Here is a 21,111-nt window from a genome sequence, read left to right on the forward strand (position 1 = left end):
TTCTGATATTACCAATTAATATAATAATAATAAATAATAGCCAAAGTGGTTCTCTTCCTCTTACCACCGTAACAGAGATAAATTTGATATGTGATCTTAAGCCAACTGATAGTCATGAAGCTGTCTAGTATATGTTCTACTTGCCCATAGCAAAATATTGACAAAACTTTAAAGGTAAGGCAGTGATTAAAGTCAAAATCTGGATGGCTCTTTTCTTACACCTGGATTTTATATCAGTAATAGGTATAATTAAGATAGAACAAAGCTTTTCCAAGGTGGAAAGCCAAAACTTAACAGCATAACAAAGAAAAAGGATTGCCTGACTTTTTTTTCCTACTGAGGCCCAAATTATATCATGATGGAAACACTCACCTTACTAATGATTCTGTTAGGTAGTTTTGGAAGGCCCTTCACCTTATTTAAAATGGTACTGTCCATAGCACACTCAATATTCAAGTAAGGTTAAAAAGACAAAATTTATTCTCCAACTTAGATTAGTAGGCACACACCCAAAAGAACTGCAAACAGGTATTCATATAAATGTTTGTGCATAGGTATTTACAAGCAGCATTATTTGTAATAGCCAAAAGATGGAAACAACCCAAATGTCCGTTAATGGATGAATGGAAAATAAATGTGATAAGTCCTTACAATGGAAAATTAATTCAGCCATAAAAGAAATGAAGTTTTGACACAAGCTACAATGGGACTAAGCCTCAACAATATTATGCAAAATGGAAAGTAGACATAAAATTCACATATTATATGACTTCATTTATATGAAATATCTAGAATAGGAAAATCCAGAGACAAAAGGTATATGAGTGATTGTCAGGGGCTGAGGAAAGGGGGAATGAGTGGCTGCTTAATGGGAATGTGTTCTCTTTTGGAGCTGATAAGAACAATTTGAAACTAGTTAAAGATGATGGCTGCACAACATTGTGAACAACTTAAAAAATCCTGAATTGTTCACTTTAAAATAATTAATTTTATGTTATATGAATTTCACCTCAAAAGGCAGAAAAAGAGCCAAACTTTCAGAAACTCTGAGCTTCCTTAGCCTAAATTTTCACCTTTGACCTTAATGACAATGAGGTCAACTCTTTTGAAAGTCCATTTATTTTATCCATATGAACTTAGAATCCTAGTCATCTGGAAGTACTTCTATCAAACCTAGACATTGCCTTATTACAGGGTGATATGAGTAATCATCAAAAAGAATTAAATCAATGCACTTAGTGTTATTACCAAGATACAAGCAGCTTTTCCTCAACATCTTAAATAAAAAACAAACAATAAACAACACCAAAAATGCCCCATAATTTTAAAGCCATAAGCTTCATCTTTTGGAAAAGACCTCAGAGAAACTATCCTGGAACCCCAAAGAAAGGACCACTCAGGTACTGTTATCATTTTACTCTGAGCCCTAGAGTGCTTATTCTTGGACTGATGTGTCTCAAAGATGTGATTCAAAGAGATGTAAGTTAATCACTATTAAGACTGTTTCAACTGATTACCTCAAACTAAGGATTCTTAGGAATTCTTAAAACTGTCTTAGATAGCTTCTGCCTGCAAATTCTAAATCATCAGGAAAATGTGAATCAAAACTACAACGAGATATCATCTCACACCTCCTAGGATATCTGTTATCAATATAAGCTATATATATACATATATGTATATATATATATAGGTATATATGCCAAGTATTGGCAAGAATGTGGAGAAAAGTGAGAGAAGTGAACCCTTATATACTGTTGGTGGGAAAGTGACTAGTAAAGCCATTAAGATAATCAGCGTGGAGTTTCCTCAAAAATTAAAAGTATGTAAAAAGTAAAAATTCAATCATATTATCCAGTAAACACACTTGTAAGTATAAATCCAAGAAAAGGAAATCAGAACTGTAAAGAGTTATCTGCACTCCCATGTTGATGTCAGAATTATTCACAATAACCAATAAATGAGAAGATCCTAAATTTTCTCCAATGAATGAATGGATGAAGAAAATATGCATATACATGAACACATGCACAGGAATATTATTCTGCCTTAAAAAGAAGAAAATCCTGACATTTATGACAACATGGATGGTGCTGGAGAACATTAGGCTAAATGAAATAAGCAAGACACAGAAAGAGAAATACTGCATGATCTCACTTATATGTATTATCTAAAATAGTCAAACTCATGGAAGCAGAGATTAAAATAGTGCTTTCCAGAATAGGGGCTGGAGGATAATGAATGATGTTGGTCAAAGGGTACAAAGTCTCAGTTATGCAAGATGAATAAATTCTGGAGATCTGATGTACAGCATGGTGATGATAATTAAAAATACTTTATTGTATAATAGAAATTTGCTAAGAGAGTAGAGTTTTAATCTACTCAATATATACATATACACAGAAATGGAAACTATATAACATGATGAATATGTCAATTAGCTTTATCATGGTTACCATTTCACATTGTATACGTGTGTGTATGTATATATATATCTCAAAAACATCAAGTTGTACATCTCAAATACAATTTTTATAAGTCAATGATACTTGATAAAGCTGTTAAAAGATAAAAGTACATCATATTTTTGTATACTTTTGAAATGTGGCCAAACTAAACAAGTAAAGGAGGATTTTGTACACATTATGCTACTGCTAACCCACTATACCAAAATGTGATGCCCACCAAAATGCATCAAGATTAGTAGTATTTGATAAAATCTCAAAATAAAAAAATAAAAATAAATATTTTGACTTGGTCTTTTTACAAAAATGCCAACTTTTCTGTAAGACCTTCAAAGGCTATCACATTAAAAATGGGGGACCTATGCAGCATTATTGACAATAACCAAGACATGGAAGCAACCTAAGCATCTATCAACAGATAAATGGATAAGGAAAGCATGGGGTGTACACACACATACACACACACACACACACACACACACACCCCACAGGAATGTTACACAGTCACAAAAAAGGATGAGATCATGCTATTTGAGACAACATGGATGGACCTAGAGGGTACTGTACGGTAAATGGAATAAGTCAAAGAAAGACAATGCCATACGATTCCACTCATAAATGGAATCTAAAAAAAGTAAACAAAATGCAGAATCAGAACAAAACACAGAGAGCAAACTGATGCTTGCCAGATAGAAGGGAGGTGGGGAGCTGGGCAAAATGGGTGAGAGGGAGAGGAAGATACAGGTGTCTAGTTATGAAATGAGTAAGTCATGGGAATAAAAAGCAGAGCATAAGGAACACAGTCAGTGATATGTTAATAGTGGTTGTAACGGGGCAAATGATAGCTACACTTTTAGTGAACATGGTGTAATGTATAAATTTGCCAAATCACTAAGTTGCACACCCTAAAACTAATGTAACATTGTGTGTCAACTCTACTCTAATTAAAAAACAAGTTTAAAAATAAAAAAATGGGGGATCTACCTATACTTTTCCTATATACCTTGACTGCTTTGTAATTTTTTTAGAGATATAATTATCACAGATTTATTTTTATGAATGATGGAAAGGATTTTTGTCTCCCTCCAGTTTTTATGATTTTTATACCACTCTACCCCTAGCATATAGAACAGTGTTTTAATAAACAATTGTTTTGGTTTATTAATCAACATATACTGTACTATATTAATCTATTCTATGCATCTTAGAGGGCTGACTACCAGCTTTTCTCTTCAACCTCTGAGTTCTGACCTTAGGCTCTCTATTGCTGGTGTCATTTAACAGAAAAACTCTTGATTTTTGTTTTGGAAAGCAATATCAGCTTATCTCCTCAAATTTATTATCACCCTCACAATACCATCATTCTCTACCTCGTGCTTTGCTCAAACAACCCACTGGTAGTGACTGTGACTCAGAGATACCCACTGTTGTTACATGACCCAATATATATCAGCCTGTGTACTCTGTAGGCAATATGCAGTGCCTTTTAACAAACTCAGCTGCTTTCTCCTCCTTGCCCATCTCCATCTTGCCCTTTCATATGTTGAACCTATTTCCTTCTAGGGGCCAACACTTTGGAAGACTGACTGAATGTCTGCAATATGTTAGTTTCTCAAGACATGTTTGAAAATGGGGAGGTGGGAAGCTGGAAGTACTGTAATTTTCTCTCTCCAACAAGCCCCATGTTGTCATTGTGGAAGAATTTACCCTAATAGCTCCCCAGCTCAGCATCTAATATATAAATAGGTCCCAAGTTAATATATGTGCTCTTTATATTTATAATTCCTAAATCAAGTATTCAAAGTAGAACCTCTTCATTTCATCAGTGTCTCACATAAGATTCAGACTGTATCATCTGGGATAGCTTAGTATCTTTCCCTGTATCTCCATGTCTTGTCTGAAGCCAAATATGCCCTATATGAAGCAAATGTGGCAATACTCTCATTTCTTAAACCATGCTTTTCTTTTTTAAGATTTTATTTATTTGAGAGAGTGAGCAAGAGAGCATCAAGCAGGGGGAAGGGCAGAATGAGAGGGAGAAGAGGACCCTCATGAGCAGGAAGTCTCACCCACGGCTTCATCCAGGGACCTTGGGAACATGACCTGAGCCGAAGGCAGACATTTAACCGACTGAGCCAACCAGGCTCTCCTGGACCTTTGTATTCTTGCTCTGAGCTTCTTGTTCTTATGTGTATGCAGGTGTATCCTTTTATCCTTGTACCTCCATCCCACTTCAAACTGGAACTATCTGTGAATTTTAGACTTGGTTTCAGTATCACTCTGTACATAAAGATACACAGACTGTCATGCTGCTCTCTGCCTAGTGCCTCAAGGACCCTCTGTTAGAAAAGAGGTTCTGATAAATATTGAAGGTTATTTGTTGATGCAAACTTTAATTACTTCTGTGAAAACATTCACCCCATATTATATACAGAGAGTATAAAGACTATTCACTAGGAGACAAGCTATCTCCACAAAATGAATTTTTATTTCATTTCACTACTAAAATGATGTTCCTGACCTTTCTAGATTTTTAATATATTATCACTCACAATGATATTCAGACTAATAGTGATATAAATAGGGGCTTCTATATACCGTATCAGATAAAAGATATTGACTTTGTAATAGAATGAAATTGTTTTCTACTTTCTAGTCACATTGTAAATGTATTTTTTTTTTTTTTTACACAGGGAGAGAGAAAAGGGCTTTTGGAAAATTTCCATAATAGTTAATCCCAATGCCTCCCCACCCCTTCCAGCTTGGAAGTGTGATTATATGGCCCTATAAAAACACTCAGAATTAATAAGATCATCAAACTCTGTCCCATGTAGGGAAATGAAAGCAAAACTTTCAGGGGCACCTGGGTGGCTCAGTGGGTTAAAGCCTCTGCCTTCGGCTCAGGTCATGATCCTAGGGTCCTGGGATCGAGCCCCGCATTAGGCTCTCTGCTCAGCAAGGAGACTGCCTCCCTCCCCACTGCCTGCATCTCTGCCTACTTGTGATCTCTGTCAAATAAATAAAATCTTAAAAAAAAAAAAAAGCAAAACTTTCATGCCCCAGAAGCATTATATTATTGTAGCCCATACTACCCAGGAACATTGAGGATTGTGTGGTATGAACCTGTTACATGCTCCAGACAGAACCACAAACAGTTGCTTAAAAATGACCAGTCAGTAATTCTCTTTTTTAGTGAGGTCTTTGTATGGTTTTGGAATCAAGGTAATGCTGGCTTCACAGACTGACTTTGGAAATTTTCCTCCTATTTCTATTTTTTTGGAACAGTTTGAGAAGAGTACGTATTAATTCTTCTTTAAATGTTTCATAGAGTTCCCCTGGAAAGCCATCTGGCTCTGGACTTTTCCAAAGAAGACATAAAAATGGCTAACAGATATATGAAAAGATGCTCAACAATACTCATCATCAGGGAAATACAAATCAAAACTACAATGGGATACATCACACCCATCGGAATGACTACAATTAACAACACAGTAAACAACAGAGGTCGGCAATAATGTGGAGAAAGGCGAATCCTCTTACATTGTCGGTAGGTATGCAAACTGGTGCAGCCATTCTGGAAAATAGTATGGAGGTTCCTCAAAATGTTAAAGATAGAACTACCCTATGGCCCAGCAATCACACTATTAGGTATTTATCCAAAGGATATAAAAGTAGTGATTTGAAGAGGGCACATGTACCTTAATGTTTATAGCAGCAACATCCACAACAGCCAAACTATGGGAAGACTGCAAATGTCCATCAACAGATGAATGGGTAAAGAAGATGTGGTATACACACACACACACACACACACTCAAATATTACTCAGCCATCAAAAAGAACGAGAACTTGCCAATTGCAATGATGTGGGTGGAACAAGAGGGTATTATGCTAAGTGAAATAAGTCAGTCAGAGAAAGACAAGATGATTTTACTCTTATGTGGAATTTAAGAAACAAAACAGATGAATATTGGGGAAGGGAAGGAGAAATAAATAAGATAAAAACAGAGAAGGAGGCAAACTATAAGAGACTCTTTACTATATGGAACAAACTGAGGGTTGGAGAGGAGAAGGATGGGGGCATGGGGTAATTGGGTGACGGGCATTAAGGAGGGCATGTGATGTAATGAGTACTTGGTGTTACATACAACTGATCAATCACTATATTCTACACTGTAATAATATACTATGTGATGCAACTAATGTATCATTGACCACTATACCAAAAACTAATGAGGTATTCTATGTTGGCTAATCAAATTTAAATAAAAATAAAATAAAATAAGTTAATTAAAAATAATAATACACTATATGTTAACTAAATTGAATTAAAATTGAAAAATTTAAAAAAATAATCTGGGATTTTTCAAAACATATTTTCCTTCTAGAGTTGGCTAGCAAGCTCATACTTGCTGCATTCTTGTTGTTTCCAAGAATGTAGCTCTAGGTTTTTCTGGTAAGTACTTCTCATTTCTCACTCTTAAAGAACCACTGTTCTAGAAGAATATGCTAATGGCATAGAAAGATATTTGTAAAACACTAGTAAGATGAAAAAGTAGTTCTTATCATTTGCAACAATGTGGATGGAGCCAGAGAGTATAATGCAAAGAGAAATAAGCAATCAGAGAAAGACAAATACCATAGATTTCATTCATATGCAGAATTTAAGAAACAAAACAGATAAAACTATGGGAAAGGAAAAAAAAAGAGAAAGAGAGTAAAACCATAAGAGACTCTTAACTGCAGACAACAAACTGAGGGTTGCTGGAAGGACTGTGGGTGGTGGATGGGCTAAATGGGCGATGGGTATTAAGGACAGTGTGCTGAGCACTGGGTGTTATATGGAAGTGATGGATCACTAAGTTCAACTCCTGAATCTAATATTACACTATATGTTAACTAACTAAAATATAAATAAAAATTTGAAAATAAAAAAATATGGATAGTTAAAAAAAAAGAAAGAGCCAATCAGTTCCCCCCTGATGCATACTACAAGTAAATCACAAATAAAAGACATATCCAAGAATTCACATGCTTTGGGAGGTGATTTCTAAAGCTAAGCACAGTATCAGTGGACTGAAGACAACTGTTAGTCCTCTTCCCAGGGAAGCCAAGAGGTCCAGGAGCTCCACGTTGTAGAACAAGAATGCATAGTGTTACTTATACAACAGATTATATTTCAGTAGCTGGAATGGGCTTTTAAATGAAAATGGTATATTTTAATTTTTTTCTTATTATAATATAAACCATAACTATTATACTGTATATCTATATATATACTGTATATATATATATACTGTAAAGTATAGATAAGTAAAAAAACCAAATAGCAAAAAACTTCATAAACATGTAGAGATAATATGTTTTATTGCATCTACTCTATTTTCTCCCTTTAGATGATGTGTGTGTGTGAGTATTTAACATATTTGTTTTATAAACTACTTTAGTCTAATAAAATAGTTGAATATTTTATATTATATAGTCCTGTAATGACGTACTTTTAAAAAAACTGCATAGTCTTGCATACTAAAGATGTATCACAGGATATTTATACAAGTCTCTAATATATGGAGATTAATGTGTTTGCTAATTTTCATATACTACCATGAGCATAGCAATATTCTTGTTTTGAGTCCTACATACATTATAAATTATTTAACTGTGAATTACTAATTAAAATTGTATGAATAAAATAAAGGATTCAGTTACATATTGACAAATGTTCTTCAAATGGTTGTAATCCATTAAATTCCTGCCAGGATGTATATGCTTATTCTCTAAATCACAAACAGCATTGGACATCATCACTATAAAATTGTCTCTTTGAGGGAAAATGCTGCTCTTACTTTTGTTGGTTTTTAATTCATTTGATTGCTAATGATATTGTACATTTTTATACCTTTATACTTCTTCTCAATGTCTTCTTTTTTATGCTATTTTTCTATCGATCCATAAAAACTTTTTATATATTAAAGATAAAAACACCTTGTAGTATACATAACACATATTAGTTATTTCTCTTTCAGTCTGTAGGTCATAACCTTGAAATTTACAATTTAAAAGGAAATATAACTAAGTTTCCTCTTAGTATATATTTGATATTCTAAATTATGGAGTTATTTTGGTGCATGCTACAAGGTAGAAAGCCACTTATCCCTAAATAATAATTTGTCCCAAGATGATTAAATTTTGTTTTTTTCTTAAATTCATGGAAGAATAACACAGATTTAGTTAGAAATTTTATTCTCCATTTTACCTTTGATAAAAGTGTATCCTAAATTAGAAGTTACAGAATCCAGGTAAGACTTTTTAACCCTTGACTGAAATGCTTAAATGTGGGTGGATGTATTGCTTCCTCAGTTTGGTTCTATGAGACCTAGCACTGTGACTACCACTGACACACAGATTCCATATGGCCTCCATATTTTTCTAATTTCCAGCCAACATTCAAGGTCTTCCAGATCAGTCTAGACCACATTACTGCATTCCTCTTCTGAGGAGCTCCTGCAGTATTTCTGCCCAATGAAACAATTTATGCTCAAAATATTAACAATCGAATCACCTAAAACTGTTTTTAGAAGCTATTTAGGTTATCTATTTATAAATTTTCTAAGGAAGAACTCAGTCATAAAACAAAGGACAATTTGCTACTAGATGACATTGGACTACTATAGGTTAGCATATCACTGTGGTTGAGGTAAATAGGGTATGTGATTTCTTTCCCTCAGAAATCATTTGTTTAGAAGGTCTAGACAGAGAAATCAAATGCGGATATATTGAATGAATGCCAAAGGTCACACAGAGAGTTGAGTGTAGAGCTATGGTGAGAACCTAGATCTATCTAACTCAACTAATGAGGCTTTTTCATAATCTCCTTTATTATATCATAGACCACACAAAATGAATGATTTTGTCATCCAGGGAAGCTGTATTTAAGTAATGATGTATTTTCCCATTTATTAATAAATCAAAATACAATAATTCCAGTTAGTGTTCTAATCAGTCTAAGATAGCCAGCTCTGTCATAATGATTTGACATAAGAGTTAAGAAATAATCTTAATGTCTTTTTTATTTTTCAGCCTGATTTCTGAATTAAATTTCTGTGATGCTTCAAAAATGACAAAATGTCAAATACTAATGATTATGTCTTTTCAGAATCAGAGGTCTTGGAGAAGGGAACCAATAACAGAGGAATAATAAGTCAGTAAGCCCAGTGGGAATTGCAGAGAAAGACTTTTTATTTAGTACTGAGATGAGTAAAGCATATATTATCTGAGATCAACTGTTGACTTTTCATATTGTCAAGGATCCTGAGACTGGGCTAGGAACAAGAAGTAGGTTTCTAGGGAGCAACAAGATGGCAGAGGAGTAGGAGACTTAAATATCATCAGGTCCCAGGAGATCAGCTAGATAGTTACCAAAACATTCTGAACAGCTACAAACTCAACGAGAGAGAGAAGAGAAGAAGAGCAGCAATTCTGGGGACAGAAAATCAACCACCGGGGTGCCTGGGTGGCTCAGTGGATTAAGCCACTGCCTTCGGCTCAGGTCATGATCTCAGGGTCCTGGGATCGAGCCCCGCATCAGGCTCTCTGCTCCACAGGGAGCCTGCTTCCTCCTCTCTCTCTGCCTGCCTCTCTGCCTGCCTGTGATCTCTCTCTCCATCAAATAAATAAATAAAATCTTTAAAAAAAAAAAAAGAAAAGAAAATCAACCACCTTCTGGAAGTTAGAATGTGCAGAGTGAATCCGAGGCAACATTTGGGAAGAAAGACTACAGAGGGAGGTGTTGGCTCCCAGCAAGTGGTAGAGAAGTGGAGCACAAAATCAGAACTTTTAGAAGTCGGCTCCAATGAGGGATGTTGCTCCAGAGGCTAGGTGGGAGGTGGAGCCCTTGCAGGGAGTGTGGTCTCAGGAAGACCAGGGATATCTGAATATGGCAGAGCTCCCAGGTATAGGAGGGGAAGCTGACTGCAAAGACAGAGCAAGAAGTGTGCTCTGAGCTTAGGATTACCCTAACCCGTGATCCACAAAACAGTCAGGCCGGGACAGTTGGGCAGGGACCCAACAAGCACCAGTATCAGGGAGACTCGCCTTCCTCCTCCAGGAGGAGCAATGCAGGAGCGTGCTGCAGAGACTCCAAATGGGGCCATACACTAGAGATAAAAATGCTCGGTCACAGGCTGGGTGAGCTTGGAGTGTGGTGGGAGATCAGGAAGACGGGAGTGTCTTGATGATTTTCTTTGAGGACACACTGAGGAGTGGAGCCAAGAGCTCTTGGCTCCTATGCGGCCAGAGATTGAGAAGCCACCATTTTCATTCCTGTCCTCCAAAGCTCTGTGGAAAGCATTTAGGGAACCAAAGCTACCTAGAGTGAACCTGAGAAGATTACATAGCCTGGCCTCTGGCAAGGGTGGTGCAATTCTGCGTTGGGCAAAGACATTTGAGAGTCACTGCAATAGTCCACTCCCCAAGAAGATCAGCAAGAACATCCAGACAAGAACAAGTTCATCAATCAAGTAAACTCTGGAACTCCAGAGCTAGGGAAAAGCAACACAAAGAATTCATGGCTTTTCCTCCATGATCCTTTAGTCTTGCAAAGTTAAATTTTTTTTAATTTTATTTTTTCTTATTCTAATATTTCTTTTAACTATTCCTTTTTCCTCTTTTAACTTTTTAAACTATTTCAACAACTTTAAAAAAATCTTAAATTTTCATTGGTATAGTCATATTTTATCCCTTCAATGTATGTAACCTTATTTTGTGTATATATATAGATTTTTTTCTTTAAAATTTTGGATACAATTTTGTCTAATAGATCAACATATCCCCTAAATCTAGTGCATGGCTTTGTTCTAGTCTCCAGCCTGATCACATTCTTTCCTTTTTTTTCCCCCTTCTTTTTGTTTTTCAACCAACTTCTTATCTTACCAATTCCTTTTTTAGAATTTTTTAATCTTAATCTTTACAGTCATATTCCATCCATTCATCACGTTTACCCTTATTTATCTGTGTGTGTGTGTGTGTTCTTTTCTTCTCTTTTCTTTTCTTTTCTTCATTTTTTCCTCCTTTCTTCTCCCCCCCCCCCCCAGTTAGAGATCTCTTCTGATTTGGTTAGTGTATATTTTTCTGGGGTCATTGCTACCCTTTTAGTATTTTGTTCTCTCCTTCATCTATTCTTATCTGGATGAAAAAAACAAGGCAGAAAAAAAGAAAAGAACAAGAGACAGTACCAATGGCTAGAGATTGTAATCAATATGGACGTTAGTTATATGTCAGAACTAGAGTTCAGAATGATGATTATCAAGATGCTAGCTGGGCTCAAAAAAAACATGAAAGATATTAGAGAATCCCTTGCTGGAGAAATAAAATCATTTCTGGAGAAATAAAAGAACTAAAATTTAACCAAGTTGAAATTTTTAAAAAAGCTATTAATGAGGTGCAATAAGAAATTGAGGCTCTTACTGTGAGGATAAATGAAGCAGAAGAGAGAATTAGTGATACAGAAGACCAAATGATAGAGAATAAAGAAGCTGAGCAAAAGTGAGACAAACAATTACTGGACCACGAGGGGAGAATTCGAGAGATAAGTGATAGCATAAGATGAAACAATATTAGAATAATTGAGATCCAAGAAGAAAGGGGAGGGTGCAGAAGGTATACTGGGAACAAATTGTTGCAATGAATTACCCTAATTTGGTGAAGGGAACAAGGACCACAATCCAACAGGTACAGAGAAAATCCCCCACATTAATAAAAATAGGGCCACAACCTGCCATCTAATAGTAAAACTTACAAGTTTCAGTGACAAAGAGAAAACCCTGAAAGCACCTTGGGAAAAAAGATCTGTAATATACAATGGTAGAAATACTAGACTGGCAGCAGACCAGTCCACAGAGACCTGGCAGACAAGAAAGGACTGTCATAATCTATTAAGAGAACTAAATGAGAAAATTATGCAGCTAAGAATACTATATCCAGCTAGGCTATCATTGAAAAAAAAGGAGAATTAAAAAGCTTCCAGGATAAACAAAAATTAAAAGATTTTTCAAACACCAAACCAGACCTACAGAAAATATTGAAAGGGGTCCTCTAAGCAAAGAGAGAGCCTAAACATAACAGATCAGAAAGGAACAGAGACAATTTACATTAGCAGTCACTTACAGACAATACAATGGCACTAAATTCATATCTTTCAGTACTTACCCTGAAGGTAAATGGGATAAATGACCCAATCAAAAGACACAGGGTATCAGAATGGGGGGGGGGGAAGACACATCGATATGCTATCTACAAGAAACTCATATTTTAGACCCAAAGACACCTCCGGATTTAAAGTGACAGGGTAGAAAACAATTTACCATGCTAATGGACATCAAAAGAAAGCTGGGGTAGCAATCCTTATATCAGATAAATTATATTTTAAGCCAAAGACTATAATAAGAGATGAGGAAGGATACTAGATCATACTTACAGGGTCTGTCCAACAAGAAGGTCTATCAATATTAAATATCTATGCCCCTAAGATGGGAGTGGACAATTATATAAATCGATTAATAACAAAATCAAAGAAACACATTGACAATAATACAATAGTAGTAGGGGACTTTAACACCCTCCTCACTGAAAAGGATAGATCATCCAAGCAAAAGATCAACAGGGAAATAAAGGCTTTAAATGACACACTGGAACATATGGACATCACATATATATTCAGAACATTCCATCCCAAAACAACAGAATACACATTCCTCTCTAGTGCACAGGGAACATTCTCCAGAATAGATCACATCCTGGGTCACAAATCAAGTCTCAACCAGTACCAAAAGGTTGGAATCATTCCCTGCATATTTTCAGACCACAATGCTCTGAAACTAGAACTCAATCACAAGAGGAAAGTTGGAAAGACCTCAAATACATGGAGACTAAAGAGCATGCTACTGAAGAATGAATGGGTCAATGGGTCAAGGTAATTAAAGGAGAACTGAAAAATTCATGGAAACAAATGAATATGAAAACACAACTGTTCAAAATCTTTGGGACACAGCAAAGGCGGTCCTGAGAGGAAAGTGTATAGTGATACAAGTCTTTCTCAAGAAACAAGAAAGGTCTCAAGTACACAACCTAACCCTACACCTAAAGGAGCTGGAGAAAGAACAGCAAAGAAAGTCTAAACCCAGCAGGAGAGCAACTATACGACAGCAAATTTGACAATCTGGAAGAAATGGATGCATTCCTAGAAATATATAAACTACCAAAACTGAACCAGGAAGAAATAGAAAACTTGAACAGATCCATAATCAGGAAGGAGATTGAAGTAGTCATCAAAAATCTCCCAACAAACAAGAGCCCAGGGCCAGACAGCTTCCCAGGGGAATTCTACCAAACATTTAAAGAAGAACTCATTCCTATTCTCCTGAAAATATTCCAAAAAATAGAAATGGAAGGAAAACTTCCAAACTCATTTTATGAGCCCAGCATTACCTTGATCCTAAAACCAGACGAAGACCCCATCAAAAAAGAATTACAGACCAATATCCTTAATGAACAAAGATGCAAAAATTCTCACCAAAATACTAACCAATAGGACCCAACAGTACATTAAGAGGATTATTCACAACGACCATGTGGGATTTATTTCTGGGCTGCAAGGTTGGTTCAACATCTGCAAATCAATCAATGTGATACAATACATTAATAAAAGAAAGAACAAGAACCATATGATACTCTCAATAGATGCTGAAAAAGCATTTGACAAAGTACAGCATCATTTCTTGATCAAAACTCTCTACAGTGTAGGGATAGAGGGTACATACCTCAGTATCATCCAAGACATCTATGAAAAACCCACAGTGATTATCATTCTCAATGGGGAAAAACTGAGAGCTTTCTCCCGAAGATCAGGAACACAGCAGGAATGTCCACTATAACCACTGCTATTTAACATAGTACAAGAAGTCCTAGCCTCAGCAATCAGACAACAAAAAGAAATAAAAGGCCTCCAAATTGGCAAAGAAGGAGTCAAACTCTCACTCTTTGCAGATGATATGATACTTTATGTGGAAAACCCCAAAGACTTTACTCCAAAACTGATAGAACTTATACAGGAATTCAGTAAAGTGTCAGGATATAAAATCAATGCCCATAAATCAGTTGCATTTCTATACACCAACAGAAAGACAAAAGAAAGAGAAATTAAGGTGGTCAATCCCATTTACAATTGCACCCAAAACCACAAGATACCTAGGAATTAATCTAACCAAAGAGGCAAAGAATCTGTACTCAGAAAATTATAAAGTACTCATGGAAAAAATTGAGGAAGACACAAAGAAATGGAAAACGTTCTATGCTCTTGTATTGGAAGAACAAATATTGTGAAAATGTCTATGCTACCTAAACCAATCTACACATTTAAGGCAATCCCTATCAAAATACCATCATTTTTTTTCAAAGAAATGGAACAAATAATCCTAAAATTTATATGGAACCAGAAAAGACCCCCAAATAGCCAGAATAATGTTGAAAAGGAAAACCAAGTTGGCAGTATCATAATTCCAGACTTCAAACTCTATTACAAAGCTATAATAAACAAGAGAGTTGGTATTGGCACAGAAACAGACACATAGATCAATGGAACAGAATAGAAAGCCCAAAAGTTGATCCTTAGCTCTATGGTTAACTAATCTTTGACAAAGCAGAAAAGAATGTCCAATGGGAAAAAGACAGTCCCTTTAACAAATGGTGTTGTGAAAATTGGACAGCCACATCAAAGAATAAAAATGGACCATTTCCTTACACCTCACACAAAAATAGACTCAAAATGGATGAAAGACTTAAATGTGAGACAGGAATCCATCAAAATCCTTGAGGAGAACACAAGCAGCAACTTCTTAAACCTCAGCCACAGCAAGTGATTCCTAGAAATACCACCAAAAGCAAGGGAAGCAAGGGCAAAAATGAACTATTGGGACTTCATCAAGATCAAATGTTTTTGCACAGCAAAGGAAACAGTCAACAAAACCAAAAGGCAACTGACAGAATGGAAGACAATATTTGCAAATGACATATCAGATAAAGGGCTCATATCCAAATATATAAAGAACTTATCAAACTCAACACCCAAAGAACAAAGAATCCAATCAAGTAATGGGCAGAAGACATGAGCAGACATTTCTGCAAAGAAGACATCCAAATGGCCAAAAGATACATGAAAAAGTGCTTAACATCACTCACCTTTAGGGAAATACAAATCAAAGCCACAGTAAGATACCACCTCATACCAGTCAGCATAGCTAAAATTAACAAGTCAGGAAATGACAGATGCTGGCGAGGATACGGAGAAAGGGGAACCCTCTTACAGTGCTGGTGGGAATGCAAGCTGGTGCAGCCACTCCGGACAACAGCATAGAGGTTCCTGAAAAAGTTGAAAATAGAGCTACCCTACAACCCAGTAATCACATACTGGGTATCTACGCTAAAGACACAAATGTAATGATCTGAAGGCGCACTTGCACCCGAATGTTTATAGCAGCAATGTCCACAATAGCCAAACTATGGAAAGAACCTAGATGTCCATCAACAGATGAAAGGATAAGGAAGAGGTGGTGTATATACACAATGGAATACTATGCAGCCATCAAAAGAAATGAAATGTTGCCTTTTGCAATGACGTGAATGGAACTAGAGGGTATTGTGCTGAGCAAAATAAGTCAATCAGAGAAAGACAATTATCATATGATCTCCCTGATATGAAGATTTTGAGAATCATGGCCAGGGGTCATGGGGGGGTAGGGAGGGAAAAAATGATGGGATCAGGAGGGAGACAAACCGTAAGAGACTCTTAATATCATGAAACAAACTGAGAGTTGCTGGGGAATGGGGGTGGTAGAGATAGGGTGGCTGGGTTATGGCTATCGGGGAGGGTGTGTGCTATGGTGAGTGCTGTGAAATGTGTAAGCCTGATGATTCACAGACCTATACCCCTGGAGAAAATAGTACATTATATGTTAATATTAAAAAAAAAAGTAAAGAAAAAAGAAGTAGGCTTCTAGATTCAGGGTCAAGGATCATCCTCTAATCTATATCCAAATAGTTACATTCCTTACCTTTCCCTCTATGCTATTCTCTTCAGTCTGTGCAGGAAATTAAGGCTTTACCTTACCCTCTATAAAGCCTTTTTTTTGGAAAATGAAATTCCACAACTGAATTATTCTTTCTCTCTTAATATCTAAAGCACCTGTAATTTGGAAATCTGGGGTTTCACCTGGCTATTTATGAATCACACTTATATTAATTGTTCTAACCTCATGAATCAAACCTGTACCTTCTAATTAGCAGGAAGCCCTATATTTTCAATAGGTCCCTCTATTCAACTACTTTTGAGATCCCCAAACAATAAAAATCTTCATATCTTACATGTTTCTTAAACCTTATTAGTTTATGCATCTTGGGTAAGATAATTTTCATTTTGGTATAGACACTGTACATATTATCCAAACTTGGATACTTTAAAGGGTTAAAGGGAACTCTTATCAGGTTAGATAGCAGTAACACACATGAAAACTGAGACTGACCTGAGTAAGCTGTGCATAATGAATCATTATGAACTCGACTGTTTTATGTACCTCTAGGGATCCCCTAGGAGCAAATAGTGTGACAGTATTCTCATTCGTCCCCTAGCTTCAGGGCAGTGTCATATCTACTTCCTATTCTACATCTACTCTTAACTCACAGCAAATATTTAAGGTCTCTTTTGTTTTTTGTTTTTGTTTTTTCTGAATCTATAGACTTTCATTCCTAGGGTATGGAGTTATTCTTGAATGTATAATGTGGCAGAGGAATTTTCCGAGAGAAAAGTGTCCAGTCTCACCTTTTATTTCTGACTTCCAGATCCTAGTAGTTAGGCTATGCAATTCAGCATGAATTTCTACCTTTAATTAGGTGAACTTTAGTGACCTTGCAGCTATGTGCCTCTTTATTCCCATCAATTCCAGTCTGTTAAACTTGACAGTACATATCTGAACTACATTTCTAGATGTTTCAAATATATTCCTTTAGCCACCTAGAACCCATTCAAGTGCCCCTTAAAATTTGATGAGTTAACTATCTAGAATTCTTTGATTATTAGAAGGGTGGTCAGCCAAAGAATAAACCTGTATGCCAACTTAAAAATTTTTACCTCCAGCTCAGTCAAGATAGCCAGCTCCATCATTACTTATGCAACACAACCTAGCTCATAAGGATTCCTTCACCAATCCCTGCTGGGTTTCAAAAGGATTTGAGATTGGCAATCTCCAAGAGGATTTTTAAAAGTCCTATCCTATCTGAATATTTTATCAGAATTGTTTTCTATTTTTCCTATTTCTTCTTTATCACATCATCTTGGTGCATTCCTGATGCTGACAATGACAAATAGAGAGTAACTTTAAAACACGATTGTGAAAGTTTACCTGGGCTTCTTCATTTGAGGTGCACAACTGTAGGAAATGTAGAAGTATTATTTATCATTCCATTTAATTGCTGAGAAAACTGAAGGTCACAGAAATTTTAAGAATTTTCCCAGGGTAAGGAGAAAATAAAAATAAATAAATAAATATTTTACTAGGGTCTAACAACTAAAAAGTGGCTGAACCAGAATACAAAGTCTATGTCTTCTGGAGCTATATTTTGTGCCCTACAAACACTGAAAATACTTCCTCACTGTGACCACTTTTTTTTCTGTGGCTTCAACAACATGAATGACAGGAAGTAGAAAGACATGGGTAGAACACCAAGGTGAACATCAGTCACCATCCAGCAGTCCCTTTTCATAAAATGTCCCTTTATTTTTCTGCTTGATGGATCTCTGTTTGCAATGGAATCAACTTTCTCTTTTTGGCAATGTATCCCTCTGGTCTGAACACTTCAGCTTTGACCTTAAGTTTAAGTCCCTCTATATTCTCTTAGATAAATAAATTAAATAAATAAATTTTATTTATTTATTTGACAGAGAGAGACCACAAGTAGGCAGAGAGGCAGGCAGAGTGAGAGAGAGGGAAGCAGGCTCCCTGCTGAGCAGAAAGCCCTATGCGGGACTCAATCCCAGGACCCTGAGATCATGATCTGAGCCGAAGGCAGCGGCTTAACCCACTGAGCCACTCAGGCGCCCCGCCTGGTACCTATTTAATCATTTGTATTGCCTTTTGAATATCTTGCATTATCCCGCTGATGCTGGAAACATCAGGATATCGTTTTACACAGATCAGCAACTCCATGTACATGAGTTCAGATATTTTGCAAATGTGACAGAATAGCACTCCACTCATTTCTCTCACAGATGTAAGTTGCATTTAAAACTGATGCTTTAGAAATAAACACTGCACCTCCAATGCTGCATCAGAAAAGGCCAGGCAGGATTATATATGCATCTACAATATCTGTGATCAGTATTAGAATTTGTATTATATTGTGGTGCAGAATAATGTTTCAGGTTTAGGTTGAAGTTCTTACTCCATCACTAACTCATCACATGATGGGCGAATTACTGAACTGCTCTAAGTCTAATTTTTCTCATCTGTTTAGGGGTTATTGTGATTACATGTCATGTATGTGAAAATGCCTGAAATAGCCTAAAAGCTCAATAAATAGTAGTTCTCACTAAAATGAATAGGAGTGATCTGTACTGAATCAGTAATTAATAAATTTTTGTTTGATTTTTGTTTTGTTTAAAGAAGATAGACAATAATGGCTTAAAAACTATCATGTATAATAAGGTGAGATGATATCCCAAATACTGGCCTCAAGACACATGGAGCACTAAAAAGTAAACTAACTCAGGGGCAAGTGACCTGCAAAGAAACTGTGCTGACTAAAACTGCTTCACCATGAGACTCAAGCAGAAAAAGAGAACTCATTCCCAAAACTTGTATTGTTTCCATTCAAGTGATTAAGAGTTGTTTTCATTAGATAATTAATTCTTCACATGCTTGCTCATGCATTCCTTCTTGCTCCAGACAGTTTTTATCTTCATATCATCTTAACTGAATTCTCTATAGTACACTGAAAGAATCAGCTAACTCAGTTATCCATCTCTGATGGAGGGCATTTTATTTAGTAAAGTTGAAACTGTAAATGTGTAAGTTCATTAAGGGTACAAGGGATGGAACTTTCATGGGAAGAACATAGGAAAACACTATTTTTTCGAGCACAAAGGTCACACGTGCAGAAAAGAGAAGGCAAGTGAAAAGTGGAAGATCAGCTATTAATGATACATGACCTTGACAACTGATTGAATCCTTCTGGGTTTAATTCTCCCATCTGTTAAGAAGATGGTGTATTTGGGGGGCACCTGGATGGCTCAGTGGGTTAAAGCCTCTGCCTTTGGCTCAGGTCATGATCCCAGGATCCTGGGATCGAGCCCCACATTGGGCTCTCTGATCAGCAGGAAGCCTGCTTCCTCCTCTCTCTCTCTGCCTGCCTTTCTGCCTACTTGTGATCTTTGTCTGTCAAATAAATAAATAAAATCTTAAAAAAAAAGAAGATGGTGTATTTGGTGAGCTGTGATGCTCCTTGTTGAGTTCTAATCACTAAATGTTGACAGGAATTTTCTAGAAATTTTTGGTTTCCTTTTCATTTGAAACTCAGATGCAGTCAATTGAGCTAGTCACAAAACTCAATTATAGCCTCCCATCATCACTCATTTATAGATTAATTATTATTTTTATAGTTATTTGCTTTGTCTCTTTTCCTATCATCACTGATATTCCCATCCCTATCTTCCCCACCATAGGTCTTGCTCTAACAAAGTCAATGTATGTTTTTGGATGAATTTTTTATGATTTATTTATTCATTTGAGATAGAGATAGATAGAGAGAGAGGGAGAGAGAGAGAGAGCATGTGTGCACACATGCACTCAAGCAGGGAGAGGGCCAGAGGGAATAAGAAAAAGAGAGAGAATCTCCAGCAGACTCACCAAGGAGCGGAACAAGATGCAGGGTTTGATCTCAAGACCCAGAGATCATGATCTGAGTAGAAATCAAGAGTCCAAAGCTTAACTGACTGATCCATCCAGGAACCCCTAGATGAATTTTTTTAGATGCAGTCTTTTCATCATGTAAAGGATATTTTACTATACACCTCATTTTATTCCTTATATTTGTCCTAACACTGTGTTAAATTTGTGTCTCCAGCACATTGTTTCTCAATGTCACCAAAGTATTACACAGTTAGCTTCCATACTTATTTATTCCCCAAGAATAGGACACCTAGATGATTATTACCCTAAATATTCAGTCTGTGCCAAGATAATTCTTAAGGAATTTATAGTTTTGTTGGTCTTATGAGCAGTACCTCCATACTTTTATCAAGCTGTTTATTATCTGGTAAGGAAAAACTTACACATTTTTTAGTATCTTATATTTGAACATCTTGCTTAATCCTCTTATTAGGATTAATTATGTAAAAGTAGATTCTATTTGACTTCTTAATAGATGACCATACTATCTGCAAGAGAGGCTTTGTCTCTTCTTATCCTTATGCTTTTTATACCTTTTTCTTTTACTGTAGTAAAACCTTCTGTTAGTGATAGCAGCCTTTTTCCTTCATAATATTAAAAGAAATTAAAGTTTGTCCGTTGAATTTGATATGTATTGTATGTTTTGATAT

Source organism: Meles meles, chromosome 8 (assembly GCF_922984935.1).
Source record: "Meles meles chromosome 8, mMelMel3.1 paternal haplotype, whole genome shotgun sequence".
Classification (NCBI taxonomy): Eukaryota; Metazoa; Chordata; class Mammalia; order Carnivora; family Mustelidae; genus Meles; species Meles meles.